This window comes from Panthera uncia, chromosome B4 (genome assembly GCF_023721935.1).
Source record: "Panthera uncia isolate 11264 chromosome B4, Puncia_PCG_1.0, whole genome shotgun sequence".
Taxonomy (NCBI): domain Eukaryota; kingdom Metazoa; phylum Chordata; class Mammalia; order Carnivora; family Felidae; genus Panthera; species Panthera uncia.
In genome coordinates, this window is record NC_064809.1 from 75839670 (window position 1) to 75853406 (window position 13737).

Here is a 13737-nt window from a genome sequence, read left to right on the forward strand (position 1 = left end):
TAGCTTAGTTACCAGCTGCTGCCAAGAGCTCAAGACTCACCTCCTCCAGGAAGGCCTCCCTGACTGATTCACTCAGAATCACCCAGGTCACTCCAACTCCCTCGTCCTGGCATTGCCTCGTGGTCCTTTGCAGTGGGGTTCACCTTTGCTCCTTTTATTTCCCCTGGAGAAAGAGACCTAGGGTTAAATTGAGTCCTTCCCAGGCATCTGCTCTCTCTCAATCCAGTCTGCCTGTCTAAGCCTTGCTCTCCGAAGTCTGCAGTTCCTCAAGGTACTAACCACATCCTGAAATGAAACGAGACACCTGTGATTAGCCGTGGCAGGAAGGGACTAGGTCTCCAGCTTGTTTGCTCAGCATGTGGGCAATAGGAAAGAGTTCCTTAGAAGAGACACACAATCGGATGGAAACCAGAAGACTTTGGGATGAAGGATTCCTGGCCTCTGTGTAGGAGATTCCCAGAAGTGTGGTTAGCAGGACTGGGGAGTCAGCCCTCCACCAGCCTGGTGAAGGAGTCGTCCCTATTGTATGTAGTACTTGGTGAAGTTCAGGGCTTCCCAGGATCCTCACCCCAGTGTCTTCTATTGCCCCTACCTTGAGGCTCCCACGCCTGACCTTGAGGCTCCCACGCCTGACCTACAGGACCACTGGGCAAGGGTGCCCATAGCCCTCATCCACTCATTCCCCTCCTGCTACTGCTGCACATTCATTCCCAACTCTTTTCCCTCCAGCCACCCTTGGTATTGCCACACATAGAACCATCTTGGTTTCGGTACTGAGATGACACCGGAAATCCTCTTCTTCCAGGAAGCTTTCCTAGATCGAACAAATGCAACCTGCATCTCTGGCCCCACCAGCCAGAACACGAACTCACCTTCTGTCACTGGTATAAGGGACTTGAGGTTTTACCCACGCGAGTGCCTGTCTAAGCACTGATTACAACCCATCATAGGATTGTGGAATAAATTTCAGGTGTTGCAAATCGGCATGAAAAACATTCTTTAAAAGATCAGAATAAGATAGAACAAAAAAGAAAGTCTCAAAGTGCCTCATATGCAATAGGGGTGAGTATTGTTTTGTTAAAATTTCATGTCAGTTATTACATATACATACATAGAGTACAGCGAGTGTCTTAGCAGTTTGAAGCTTTAACAACTTCAGAAGGATAACTACTACAAACTTAACATCATTTGAAAATTTTTTACCTGATTTTTATGAATTTTGAATAACACATTTTTATTTTCATGCTGTTCTCCACCCATTGGAGACGATAAACATATCCCGACACAAAGTTAAAATGAAAAATGTGTTACTAAAAATTCATAAAACTTTGGGGCGCCTGGTGGGTGGCTCAGTCAGTTAAGTGTCTGACTTCAGCTCAGGTCATGATCTTGCGGTGAGTTTGGGCCCCACATCGGGCTCTGTGCTGACAGCTCAGAGCCTGGAGCCTGCTTCAGGTTCTGTCTCCCTCTCTCTCTGCCCCTCCCCCACTCACTCTGTCTCTCTCCCTCTCTCAAAAATAAACATTAAAAATTTTTTTTAATTCATAAAACTTAAAGGTTAAGGAGATTTAAATTATTACCTTTTATTTTTTTTTTAACGTTTATTTATTTTTGAGACAGAGAGAGACAGAGCATGAGCGGGGGAGGGTCAGAGGGAGGGAGACACAGAATCCGAAACAGGCTCGAGGCTCTGAGCTGTCAGCACAGAGCCCGGCGCGAGGCTGGAACTCACGGGCTGTGAGATCATGACCTGAGCCGAAGTCGGCCGCTTAACTGACTGAGCCACCCAGGCACCCCTAAATTATTACATTTTAAATGAGGCTTTTTCTAGGGGTGCCTGGGTGGCTCAGTCGCTTAAGCGTCTGACTTTGGCTCAAGTCATGATCTCGCAGTTTGTGAATTCGAGTTCTGCATCGGGCTCTGTGCTGACAGCTCAGAGCCTAGAGCCTGCTTCGGATTCTGTGTCTGCCTTGCTCTCTGCCCCTCCCCCGCTCAAGCTCTGTCTCTCTCTCTGTCTCTCTCAAAAATAAATAAACATTAAAAAAATGTTTAAATGATGCTTTCCTGTTAGTTTGTAGAATTCATACCTCTGACATGATTATAGTGTAAAGGTGAGACTTTGGGGATACGCTGTCACATGGAAGCGGGCACTAGGTCTTGTAAAATGTCTTTCTTAGAGGTGCCTGGGTGGCTCAGTTGGTTAAGCGTTGGACCCTTGATTTGGCTCAGGTCATGATCTCATGGTTTGTGAGTTCGAGCCCCATGACTAACAGTGTGGGGCCTGCTTGGGATTCTCTGTCTCCCCCTCTCTCTGCCCCTTCCCACTTGTGTGTGCGTGCTCTCTCTCTCTCTCAAAATAAATAAATAAACTTAGGGGCACCTGGGTGGCTCAGTCGGTTAAATGCCCGACTTTGGCTCAGGTCATGATCTCATGGTTCATGGGTTGGAGCCCCGCATCCGGCTCTGTGCTGACAGCTCAGAGCCTGGAGCCTGCTTCGGATTCTGGGTCTTCTCTCTCCCTGCCCCTCCCCCACTTGTGCTCTGTCTCTCTCTCTCTCAAAAATAAATAAACATTAAAAAATTTTTTTTTTAAATAAACTTAAAAAAAAATGTCTTTCTTATTTTGGCCCAGTCATAGAAATTTGAAAGCAGGGCTGCAAGATCTGTTCTGTCACACCTTTGTGAACTCCTGGGCCAGACAGGCAGGTTGTTTTCACCTTTGTTCTCACTTGCAAAGCCTAGCACAGGGTTTTTTCTGGAGTAGATGTTCCATAAACTCTTGTTACATGAGATGATGCCTGAGGGGTTAAAGTGAGCTGTTCAAAGCTCCGAGGGAACGCACTGCACTGGCTTCACCAAAAGATATTTTGGATGCGTTTACCACAGCAAGCATGTGAGTTACAGGATATTCTGTGGTCACACATCAGCGTGCTGCTTTGGCTAGGTCTGTCCGCGAGCCCAGCACCCTCATTTTACAGGAGAGGCCAGAGTGGCCAGGTGACTTCTGTAGTATCACACAGCCTGTGGATCCCGGGGGCCAATGCCAGTCTCCCAGCTCCCAGGCCACTGCTCCGTTCCCACACTCTTACCTCCCGGTTGCAGGTCGCCTGGGGGAACTGGAGATGGTTAAGCTCTTGCGCCCTAGGGGCCAGGCTGTTCCCCCCACCCCCCAGCCTCCCCACCACCCACTGCTCCGCTCTTACACCGCCCCTCCCCTCCCTGGCACTTGCCCTCCCCCAGATCCTACCTAGGACTACCGGAAGATGCTTTAAAGATGCCAAAATTCTAAGTCCCAGGCAAAGTCTCAGCTTTTGTGAAAACCAGCGGCAGCCACCCAGAACACGCCCTTGCCGGCCAGGTGGCCTTTTTGTAACAAAGTTTCTTTCTGTTTATCAGCAAAGCTGCTCACCTCCGGGAGACGTGGCAGCCAGGAAGTAGGCAGTCGACACCACCACGGGGATGTTTGCTCAGGTTACTCACCCTACAGCTCAATTACAGGTTCTTCGACAAGTGCCGACTGTTGCCATTCTCTCACCGAGGGCACAGGTGTGTGGAGCTAGACATCACGCTGGGGAGGGGACAGGTCAGGCTACTGGCGAGGGGGAGGGGGACCCGAGAGGCCGTTTGGGGCCAGAGGATTCTTTCTTCGCCAACAGCACTTCTTGCCATCAAACACAGCACGCATTTCACTTCCTCTGTTCTCATGAGTAGCAAATTCTCTCCTCCAACCCGCCCCCCTGACCCTTCAGATTACAGAAGGCTGGGAGGTTTTCACTTTCCCCATAATTACACCTTCAGGACATTTCAGTTGTTCCTGAAGACTCAGGCGGCAGTCCTGTGGCTTATTTTCCCAGAAAGATGCCCCGAAAGTTATTTCTGTAGCTAGTCTATCAAGTTTTTTTCCCCATGGTGTCTAGGTTCGTTTTATGTTTGCATAAAATGTTAAGCCTAAGTTACCCAAACACGGATATTCCATTGAAAAACCCACCCCAAACTGGCTCACAAGGTATACCTCGAACGGTGCTCGGCGAATGTTCGCTAATTTACTCCGAGGCTGTAAAAGCCACTACAAATCAAAATAATACGTGACCGTAGTTGAGCAGCTCACAGGTTTTTCACCGGAGGACCTCCAGGCCTGTCGGGTGGGGGCAGGGATGTGCAACTGTTCTCACACAGAGCCTGGAGACTGCTGGCTCCTTCGAGGGGTGGGGGGGAGGGAGGATGGAAGTGGGGGGGAGGGGTGGGGGAGGGGTTAACCGGAAGGGTACTCCCGAGGGCTTGGGCTGGTCCCCAGATTTGAGGAGGGGGTGGTGAGGGGAGAGGGCAGAACGGAGGTTTTTCCTTCTCTCCTCACCGCACGCTTTGCTCCAGGCTGTAGGACTGCAGTCCAGGACCACCTATCCTCACACACACCACACCCTGAACTCAGGGTCTATACCCTGCCCCCTTGGTGGGCCGGCCTTCCCAATTTCCCCAAGGCTGCCAGGAGCATCGAAATCTTTGAAACAGCCCCTGCCCTTGCCCCGCTCCCAGGCAGGTACAAGGGCTTTCAGTGCCTTCTCAACGTCAGGTTCACTCCACGCCCACTCCCCGGTCCTGCTGATTCATTCCCTGCCTCCTGGATCCTCCTCTTCCTCTCTCTCACTCAAAACCGTCTTCGGAGACTGAATCCTTATCTCCCAACATCTGGAGGATAAACAGAAGCTGCCGGCGGCCTCCTTTGCCTCAGGCCTCTCTCCCTCTCACAATCTGAACAGCTGTATTCTTATTCCTTCAGTAACATTTGATTGTAGCGGAGACAGGGCCTGGGCGGTCAGCTTCCTGCTTGCCACTCACCCTCACTGGCCTACCTTTTCCTCCTCACAGCCTTTTCCTTATATTCTTTTTTTTTTTAATTTTTTTATTAATTTTTAAAAATTTTTAAATTTTTTAATATTTATTTTTGAGAGAGAGAGCACGTGCGCGAGTGGGGGAGGGGCAGAGAGAGAGAGAGACACAGAATCTGAAGCAGGCTCCAGGCTCTGAGCTGTTAGCAGAGACCGATGCGGGGCTCGTGAGATCATGACGTGAGCCCAAGTCGGATGTTTAACCGACTGAGCCACCCAGGTGCCCTTCCCTTATATTCTTGCTCAACAAGCTGTGTTCTATTCTCTTTCAAATTCTTCCTCAGGCTCCCCTCCTCCAAGAAGCCTTAGACTAAGGTGCCTCTTACCGCCCTCAGGATCCTGGTGCATTTGTTTCCAAATTTCACTGTGGGACTTCCCCACTAGATTTTGTGAGAGAGGGAGAGCCGGTAGGCCTAGACTCAGGTTACCTACATCCTGTTTGCTTTCTCCTTCCCAGTCCTTAAATCTCCTGGGCCTCGGTCTTCTGCCTCCAGAATGGTTTTCCCCGACAAACCCACCGAGCCTTCTAAGCCCCAACCAACCCACCTAAGCCGTCTAAGCCCCACAGCATCCCACAGCCCTGGGGAATTTGGTTGTGCTATTCTACTGCCTTGTTCTGTCTGTCCTTTGTTCTCTCTTATGGGTAGAGCTGAGGGTGAGGATTGGGTTTCTTCCTTCCTTCAAATCTATCTAGGGCTCAGGACCAGGTTGCCAAGGGTGTAGGAGAATAATGTGACCCCACAGGGCTCTCAGGTGCCACAAAAGAGTCTTCTGACGGTCCCTTTTCTCCCCAGACTGAACCCAACCTTGTTCACTGTGCAAGCCTTTGACACAGCACAATTACAGCATTGAGCACAACACAGAGACAGGCACTGCCCTGCACTTGACCCCTCATTTATTCAAACCCTCACTCTCATTCCCATTGAATAAGAACGGACATTTTGGGCTTTCTCAGAGTGGGCCAGAGGGCTGGATGAAGAGCCAAGTTCACCCAAGTCTTTGGCACGGCCATTCATTGGGTCCCTCTGGTGTACGGACACCCTCTCTGATCCTCAGCTTCACTCCCAGGGCTGGCGAGGTCTGCATGAGCCAGAGGAGGCTAAGGGCAATACCACCACCATTTTAATATCACCGCTTACCACGTCAAGTCAAGGGACAGTTATCTTTTCCATTTTACACAGAATGAAACTGAAGCACAGGGAGGTTAAGTAACTTGACCAAGGTCACACAGCAAGGAAGGGGCAGAGGCAGGGTTTGCACTCAGTCCCACATCTCCAAAGCCCACTGTCTTCACCATGACCCCGCACTGCCTCCCACTTGGCTGGTGCTTGGAGCTTCGCCAAAGCACTTTCACATACACCTTCTCATTTGCTCCCCACCCAGGGAGTGTTTATGTGACTTGGCCAGAGTTAGGCAGCTAAATTAGAGACAGAGCTGAGTCAGCCGCCTGGATCCACGATACCTACTGCCTCCCTGCACAGGGAGACCCCTGGTCCTAGGGTTAGCTGCCCCCTCCCATTCCTGACTTCGGTTCTAGGCAATGGTTAACTGGACTAAGACTGTGGTCATATCTCCTGTTCGTTTATCTCCCACCTGAACGTGGGCTAAGATGTTTCTGATCTCAGAGGGCATCCAGCATGCATCCGTGCCTCCCCTTATCAGCCGTGATGTTCCTCCATGCTGCTGTGGGTGGGTGTCTGCTGTCCTGAGCAGTGATTACCAAGGACCAGGCCATCTTGGGCAGCTCAATATCCTTCACGGTTCTACCGGCTCCAGATGAGCTCTTCTGTCTTTGACAGTCCTGTCCTTTCTGTCCTGATACCCCTGAAAGTAGTTTGCTCTTGTTCTTTCCGTGTGTCTAATGGTTGAAGAACAGGAAGGAACTGTTGAGGAACTAGGGAAGTACCTGCAAGGATACTGGCTTCTGCAGGATAATTTGAACCAAAGTCTATTTCAATCCCCTCACCTTACCTTGTACTATCCATGGCATGAATTTGCCTGTCTCATCCTTTTTACCCTTCCTAGGAGGGGTAGGGGATGAGACTCCTGTGTTGGAGAGGTGAATGGGGCCTGTGTAGTGCACACACATCTCTGGTAAAATGAGCCCCAGGTTCTTTGGTGTGTCCAGAGTTATTAACCTCACCCAGTGCCTGTGAACTGCATCTGTGGGTCTGGAGGGGCAGCATTAAAACCTTTCCTGGGACCGTAGCCAATAGAGGGGGTCTGTTTTAAGCTTTGCTGGTAAAATGAACCCCCCTTCCTCCATAGGCACAGGACAGCCCCATCCTACCCTCCGCAGAAGTCAGGGTCTGGGGTGACTAGCTTTGGGGGCAAGTAACAAACTGTTCCTCCTTTCAGTTAGCCTGGGGCTTGTCGGAACAAGTGACGGGGAAATAGGGAAGTTGGGGACAGTCACAGTCATGAACACCCATCAGACTCCCTTCCCATAAAAACCACACAGCTCCCACTCCCCAAAGGCCCAAGACTCCAGAGAGAGGACATCTGAGACCCCACCTCTACTCAGGAGCAAGGTGGCGCTGGCAGGAGGATGCCTCTCTGAAAGATTTCCGAGGTGGAGCACGTGGGGTGTCCCACTCTGGGAAGAAGGGGGACGGAAAGAATACGCGGACGTGGATGGGTAAAGGGAAAAGGCTGTAGAACCCCGGAGGGGCTGCTGTGGCTCGTCCCTCTCCCACCCCACCCCTTCACGTCCCAAAGGTCTGAACTTTTCATTCGTCTTTAAGCGAGGCGCGGGGGGGGGGGGGGGGGGGAGGGGGTCGTACCGAGGGAGGAGCTAGAGGCCGCCACCACGGACGAGGACCCGTCTGGCCCAACCCCTTCATTTCACTACTGGGGGTGGCGAGGAGGAAGTGGTGAAGGAGAAGGTCGGCGGAGGAGGGAGGTGGGGAGCAAGGACCTGGCAGAAGCCAGTCCGACTGGGGGAAAGTCCCGAGCAGCGGGAGAGCTCTGAGTTCCAGGCCCGGCGGAGGGGGCGGGGGGGGGGGGGGGGTCGTCTATCGCGAGGGCCTGCGAGGGTCGCCGGCAGCTTCTGCCACTTACCTGGCGCGCGGAGGGAGAGCCGCAGCCGCTCGGCGGTGTGGCTGGCTGGTTTCCCGACGGGACGTCCTGGAGGGCGGGGCCGGGGCGGGCCCTGCACGGCCGCTGGGGCGCGCACTTCCCGCCGCTCCCGGGCTAGGTGCAGGCGGCCACCCGCAGCGCCCGGAGCTCTGCTGCGGGCGGCCGGGAGGCCGGCGGCCTGCTGGGGCGCGCCCCCTGCCCCAGGCTTCCCCCGCCCCCGCTCCGCCGCTGCTAGAAGCTTCTCCAGCTTCTCCTGGTCTCAGCCCACCCAGGGGTACCGTCCCCGCGGCCAGGCTCTCGGCGCCGAGAAAGATCGGAGGGTCCTAGTGGCTCCGAAGACTCCGAAGACGACAGGCATTAAGCCGAACTGCCGGCGGCGCGGAGCAGTGTGCGCAGGGAACCGCAACGTGCGGCGCGCCGGCTCAGAGCGCTCAGCGCTCAGAGGCGGCGGCGCCGGAGGGCCAGAACGCGTCCGGGCGGCGGGAAGCCCCGGGGCTCCGTCCCAGGTTTGCTTCTCATTGGCGGGGTGGTCTCGGGCACATGACTCCTCCCCTCCATCCCCCGACGACTGCAGGTGTTAACTGTGGGCCGCGAACAGCGCTCGGGGCTTCTGACGCCAGCCCTCGAGTCAACCCCAATCCCAGCGAGCGCGAAGGTTATGAGCCAGAATGTACACGGGACGCGGCTGATCCCACAGCTAGAGTGCTGCCCTAAGTGTGGTTTCCGGAGCTGCAGCATCAGCATCCTCCGATAAGTTGTTAGAGACGTAGATTGTTGGGTCCCACCCCAGACCTAAATAATAGGAAACTCTGGGGGATGGGGCCCGGCAACTTGCGTTGTTAAAAGTCCGCCAGGTAATTTTGGTGCATGCTCAACTTTGAGACCCACTGAGCAAGCAGGGGGAGGGCTAGAATTAGAATCAATACATTCAGTTCCGAAGCACAGGCTCTGAATCCCCCTGCCTTAGCCTGGGGCTGCCCCAGAATTTCCCTCCAGCTGTACGGTCCTGTGATGTCATCTTTTGGGTCCTTTATCTCAGTAATAGAGAAGTAACGTGGATGACCACAAATAGCTAGTAATTTGGAAATTTTCTATGGTAGAAACTTGGACCACTAATTCTGGTTTTCTTTTTGTTCGAGTGTTTGTTTATTTTTTTTTAATGTTTATTTATCTTTGAGAATGAGAGAGGGAAAGAGGCAGAGTGTAAGCAAGGGAAGGGCAGAGAGAGAGGGAGACACAGAATCTGAAGCAAGCTCCAGGCTCCAACTGTCCGGACGGAGCCTGATGGGGTGCTCGAACCCACGAACCCCGAGGTCCGGACTTGAGCCGAAGTCGGGTCGCCCAACCAACTGAGCCACCCAGGCGCCCCTTGTCTGAGTGTTTAAATGCACTTGTGTTTCTAAGCCTGTAAAACCTGGGAGCCATCGTGTACACAAGGGGGTAAATCTGAGCACGAAGACTGCTCTCAACAAGAACTGGGAAGGGCAGGGAAGCCCCTTGGGGATCCACGGTGCACCTGAGGGAAGTAATCTTGTTTTCAAATCTGGGACCCCGAGGCACAATTGAGTTATTCAGAAGGAGGCTGGAGGTTTTTGGGTGATGGAGTCTGGAGAGATGAGATGAGGCCAGTGGAGGCTGGAGAAGACCTTGCCCAGGAACACGAGATCAAGGGACCATGAAGGATGGACTTCCCCAAAGGAGGCGAAAAGGGAGGCACCCATTCACTCTTGGCATGGTCCCCTCTCTCCTAACTCCAGGCCCTCCCATCCCCAACTCCCTAGCTTTCACATTAGACCCTGGGGTATAAGCTTCTGAAGACAGATCATCTTTTTTTTTTTTTTTTAATTTTTTTTTTTAACATTTATTTATTTTTGAGACAGAGAGCGACAGAGCATGAACGGGGGAGGGTCAGAGAGAGAGGGAGACACAGAATCCGAAGCAGGCTCCAGGATCTGAGCTGTCAGCACAGAGTCCAATGTGGGGCTCGAACCCACCAACCGTGAGATCATGACCTGAGCCGACTTCGGCCCCTCAACCGACTGAGCCACCCAGGCGCCCCTGAAGACAGATCTTCTACAGAATTTACTTTGATTCTTTACAGACCCTCAGGGCTGGAAGTCCCACCCCTCCAGCGGCTACCATTCTTGTCACTTACCTTATTCGACAGGTGTCTTACTCAGATGAATGGCATCTCCTGTGAAAGACTGTGGGCTATCGTCCCTCATTTGTGCTTTCTGGGGCTAGACAGTCCTGTACCATCTGACCCTTCGGTCTTTGGGGTTCCTCTAACTCTGCTCTGGGACCCTTGGGGTTGTGTGATCCTGGCCCGGCCCTTGGGCTTTAGTCGGGACTCAACTTGACCTGAGGGTGATAGGCTCGGCTGGACTCACGGCCTCCGTTCTTCCCCCAAGTCATGGCAGAGTCACAACCACTAACCCTAACCAGGAGTTCCCGAGAGGGTGGTGTCGGGCTTCTCAAGGAAGCCTCATCAGTCTGCGTCGTGTGCACTGCATTCCAGAAGCAAATTACTCATCCCATTTTACTTCAGCTGACTCAAATTTCAGATATGACTTTGAGTCCTTAGAATAATTAGCTGCCTAATTTGGAGGTGCATGTAGTCTGCAGGATACGTGACCCACCCCTGATGTGTCATACACTGAGCTATTCTCTCCTAGCTGGAAGGATGGTGTGGAGGTCAGGAAGGTCTGGAGGTGAGCCGCTGCAGAATGGTGACCGTGACCTCAGCCAGCCACTGGTTGCAGCCGCTTAAGAAAACAGTGTTCTTTTTTCTTTTTTAAAAATGCTCATTTATTTATTTTGTGTGTGTGAGAGAGAGAGAGAGAGAGAGAACACAAGCAGGGGAGGGGCAGAGAGAGGGGGAGACAGAGAATCCCAAGCCGATTCCACACTGTCAGCACAGAGTCCAACGCGGGGCTCCCATTCACAACCGTGAGATCATGACCTGAGCCAAAGTCAAGAGTCTGATGCTTAACCAACCGAGCCACCCAGGCGCCCCAAGAAAACAAGTTTTCTTTAATTGAACTTACATAGGCATGTGGTTAAAAATTTTTTTTCAAGCACTATAAAAAGGTATGCAGTGCAAGCGACATTTTTTCCCCTCCTTAGACCTTTAGTCCTCTCTAGAAATCACCTCTGCATAGTCATCCACTCTTCCCCATCACTAAGCTCTTCTGTAGAACAGGTCTGAATTCCTTGCTCCTCAAGAAATCCTGTGAATTTCATTATTTTCTCACAGTCTTGTTTTTATTTCTCGGTCATTTTAGATTCTGTTTCTGGGCGTTCTGAGTTTTGCTTTTTACATTATTGTGCTTTGGGGATTCCCCCCAGAAGGCAGGAAATGTGGTGGAGAGCAGATCGGTTGAAGCAAGCGAGACAAGGGCAGCTGACAGGACATCGGCTCTGGCCCTTATCAGGTGTCTTCCTTCCACATGTAGTCCTCGGTGAGGGGGATGCCCACCTCTAGGTGGGGCAGAATGACCGAGACTTGCCCATTAGGGCAGGTGCTGGCTGCACTTTGCAGGCCAGGGTTACAGAGGAAGCTGCCATGACTTTGCCAGGCAGGTAGAAGTGGGGTTAATGATGCCCAACATTGCTGTAAAGCTTGAGCAGATAACTGATGTGAAAGCATGATAATTTGGTTCTTCTGTTACATCTGTTTCTTTATCTTCTCTCCCCATATTCCCCTTCCTCCTTCTCATCTCATTTCCACTCCCCAAAGAGAAACACGCAAGGCCAGAAACGTTCTAGGATCCCAGGCAGAGCTGTCCCAAGTTCTGCCACAATCCCTCATGTGGTATAGTTCACTCACCTCTGGGTACCTCAATTTCCTTATCTGTAAAATGGGTACTAGGGTAAGGTGAGTGAGGTATTTGCCTTAGGTGCAAAGTTGAAGGGGACATCAAACCTCAGTTAATCGAGTAATATTTAATATGATATTTTAATACACCCAAATTAGTGCAAAAAACTTATCTTGAACAAAGTATCAACAATGGTTTTTTGAAATGTTAGAAAGTTTCTATTTTTTCTGTTTATTTATTTTAAGAGAGAGAGAGAGCGAGTGGGGGAGGGGTAGAGAACGAGAGGGAAAGAGAGAATCCCAAGCACTGTCAGCGTGGAGCCCAGTGCGGGGCTCAAACTCATGAACCGCGAGATCGTGACCTGAGCCGATGTCAGACACTTAACCGACTGAGCCACCCAGACGCCCCTGGAAATTTTTTGTAATTATGTTTTGTTTTTTTTTAATTTTTAAATGTTTATTTTATTTTTGAGAGAGAGAGAGAGACAAAGTGTGAGTGGGGGAGGGACAGAGAGAGAGGGAGGGACAGAATCTGCAGCAGGCTCCGGGCTCTGAGCCATCAGCACACAGCCCAACATGGCGCTCAAATCCACAAACCATGAGGGGCGCCTGGGTGGCTCGGTCGGTTAAGTGTCCGACTTCGGCTCAGGTCATGATCTCACAGTCCATGGGTTCGAGCCCCGCGTCGGGCTCTGTGCTGACAGCGCAGAGCCTGGAGCCTGTTTCAGATTCTGTGTCTCCCTCTCTCTGTGACCCTCCCCCATTCATGCTCTGTCTCTCTCTGTCTCAAAAATAAATAAACATTAAAAAAAAAAATTAAAAAAAAAAAAGAAAAAAAAAATCCACAAACCATGAGATCCTGACCTGAGCGGAAGTCAGGTGCTTAACCGACTGAGCCACCCGGGCGCCCCTAATTATATATTCTTATTAAGCACCAGCTTAATATTGCAGAACACTTCAAATTATCTTTCAACAGCCCATTCTTCCCTCCCTCACCCAAATTCTTTATAATAAAGAGCTCTTGAGGTAAAGACACACTCCCTTGTCTCTGTATAACCCTTTATCAAATAAAGGCCAAGAGCCGTGTACATCTGCCCTCAAATGCTGCCCCCGGCTGTGGAGGCAGCGTCTGCCCAGACTCAAGAGCCTGAAAGACTCTTTGTTTAGGAGCTGTGTCTTTACAAAGCAGGTCCACCACTTGCCGGGTTTATCATCCTGAAGGTCAAAACCTTTCTCGGCGTCTCAGAGCCAGAGTCCAGTCTCTTGCCTTAGCTGCTATACATGGGCCCTCATCACTTCCCCTTCCCCTTTGTTGACAAGTTTGGCATAAGCTGCATTAAGTGGAAGACCAGGTTTCCAGGCACGGGAAGACTAGAGATTCCCAGGGTGTGCGTTTCTCTCTCACCGTGGCTTTTGGAATCACATTTTTCGGGTTCCTTGAGGCACCAAAATGCTCCAAAATGTAGAGTTCTGTATACCAAGTTTCTGTCAGCCTCATTCTAATCTCACGGTCTCTGAAGAAGACATGGCCTCCAAGCAATAGATGGCTTCGTCCGTCATATCTATATCCTTTTGTCTCTCTAGCGGTGGGTTGTTTGAACTGACTTCTGATAGGCAGCAGCGCCACAATTCCAATGAGTTTGGTGCAGGGCTCGCGACAGAAGAGTGATCAGCTGACATCTTGGGGGTGCCCCGAAGTATCAATTTAAAATAAATGATAGTGACCTGCTGGGCCGTATAGAAGCCTGAGGCAAAAAGAAAAGGTGTACCTCATATACATTTAAAAAGATTTTTTTTTGGATGCCCAGGTGGCTCAATCCGGGAAGCATCTGACTTCAGGTCATGATCTTGAGTTTCATGAGTTCCAGCCCCGCATCAGGCTCCTGCTTGGGAGTCTCTCTCTCTCTCTCTCTCTCTCTCTTTCTCTCTCCCTCTCTCTCTGCCTCTCCCCCATTT

The 13737-nt window shown here is 51.4% G+C and overlaps 1 protein-coding gene across 4 annotated transcripts in view; it reads right to left on the bottom strand.

The window, feature by feature from the left end:
- The window catches only part of GALNT6 (polypeptide N-acetylgalactosaminyltransferase 6), a 36365-nt gene extending 27732 nt beyond the window's left edge, over positions 1 to 8633 (bottom strand). The window contains exons 1-2 of one of the 4 annotated variants that reach the window (XM_049625466.1): positions 7947 to 8633; positions 41 to 163 (exon numbers count right to left, since the gene is read on the bottom strand). The gene's annotated coding sequence lies outside the window, so the exon portion shown is untranslated. Of the gene's footprint in view, positions 1 to 40; positions 1515 to 3409; positions 4177 to 7946 lie in introns of those variants that run through there. The other 3 variants (XM_049625469.1, XM_049625467.1, XM_049625468.1) reach the window with 3 other exon arrangements.
- Between the last annotated feature and the right edge of the window lie 5104 nt (positions 8634 to 13737).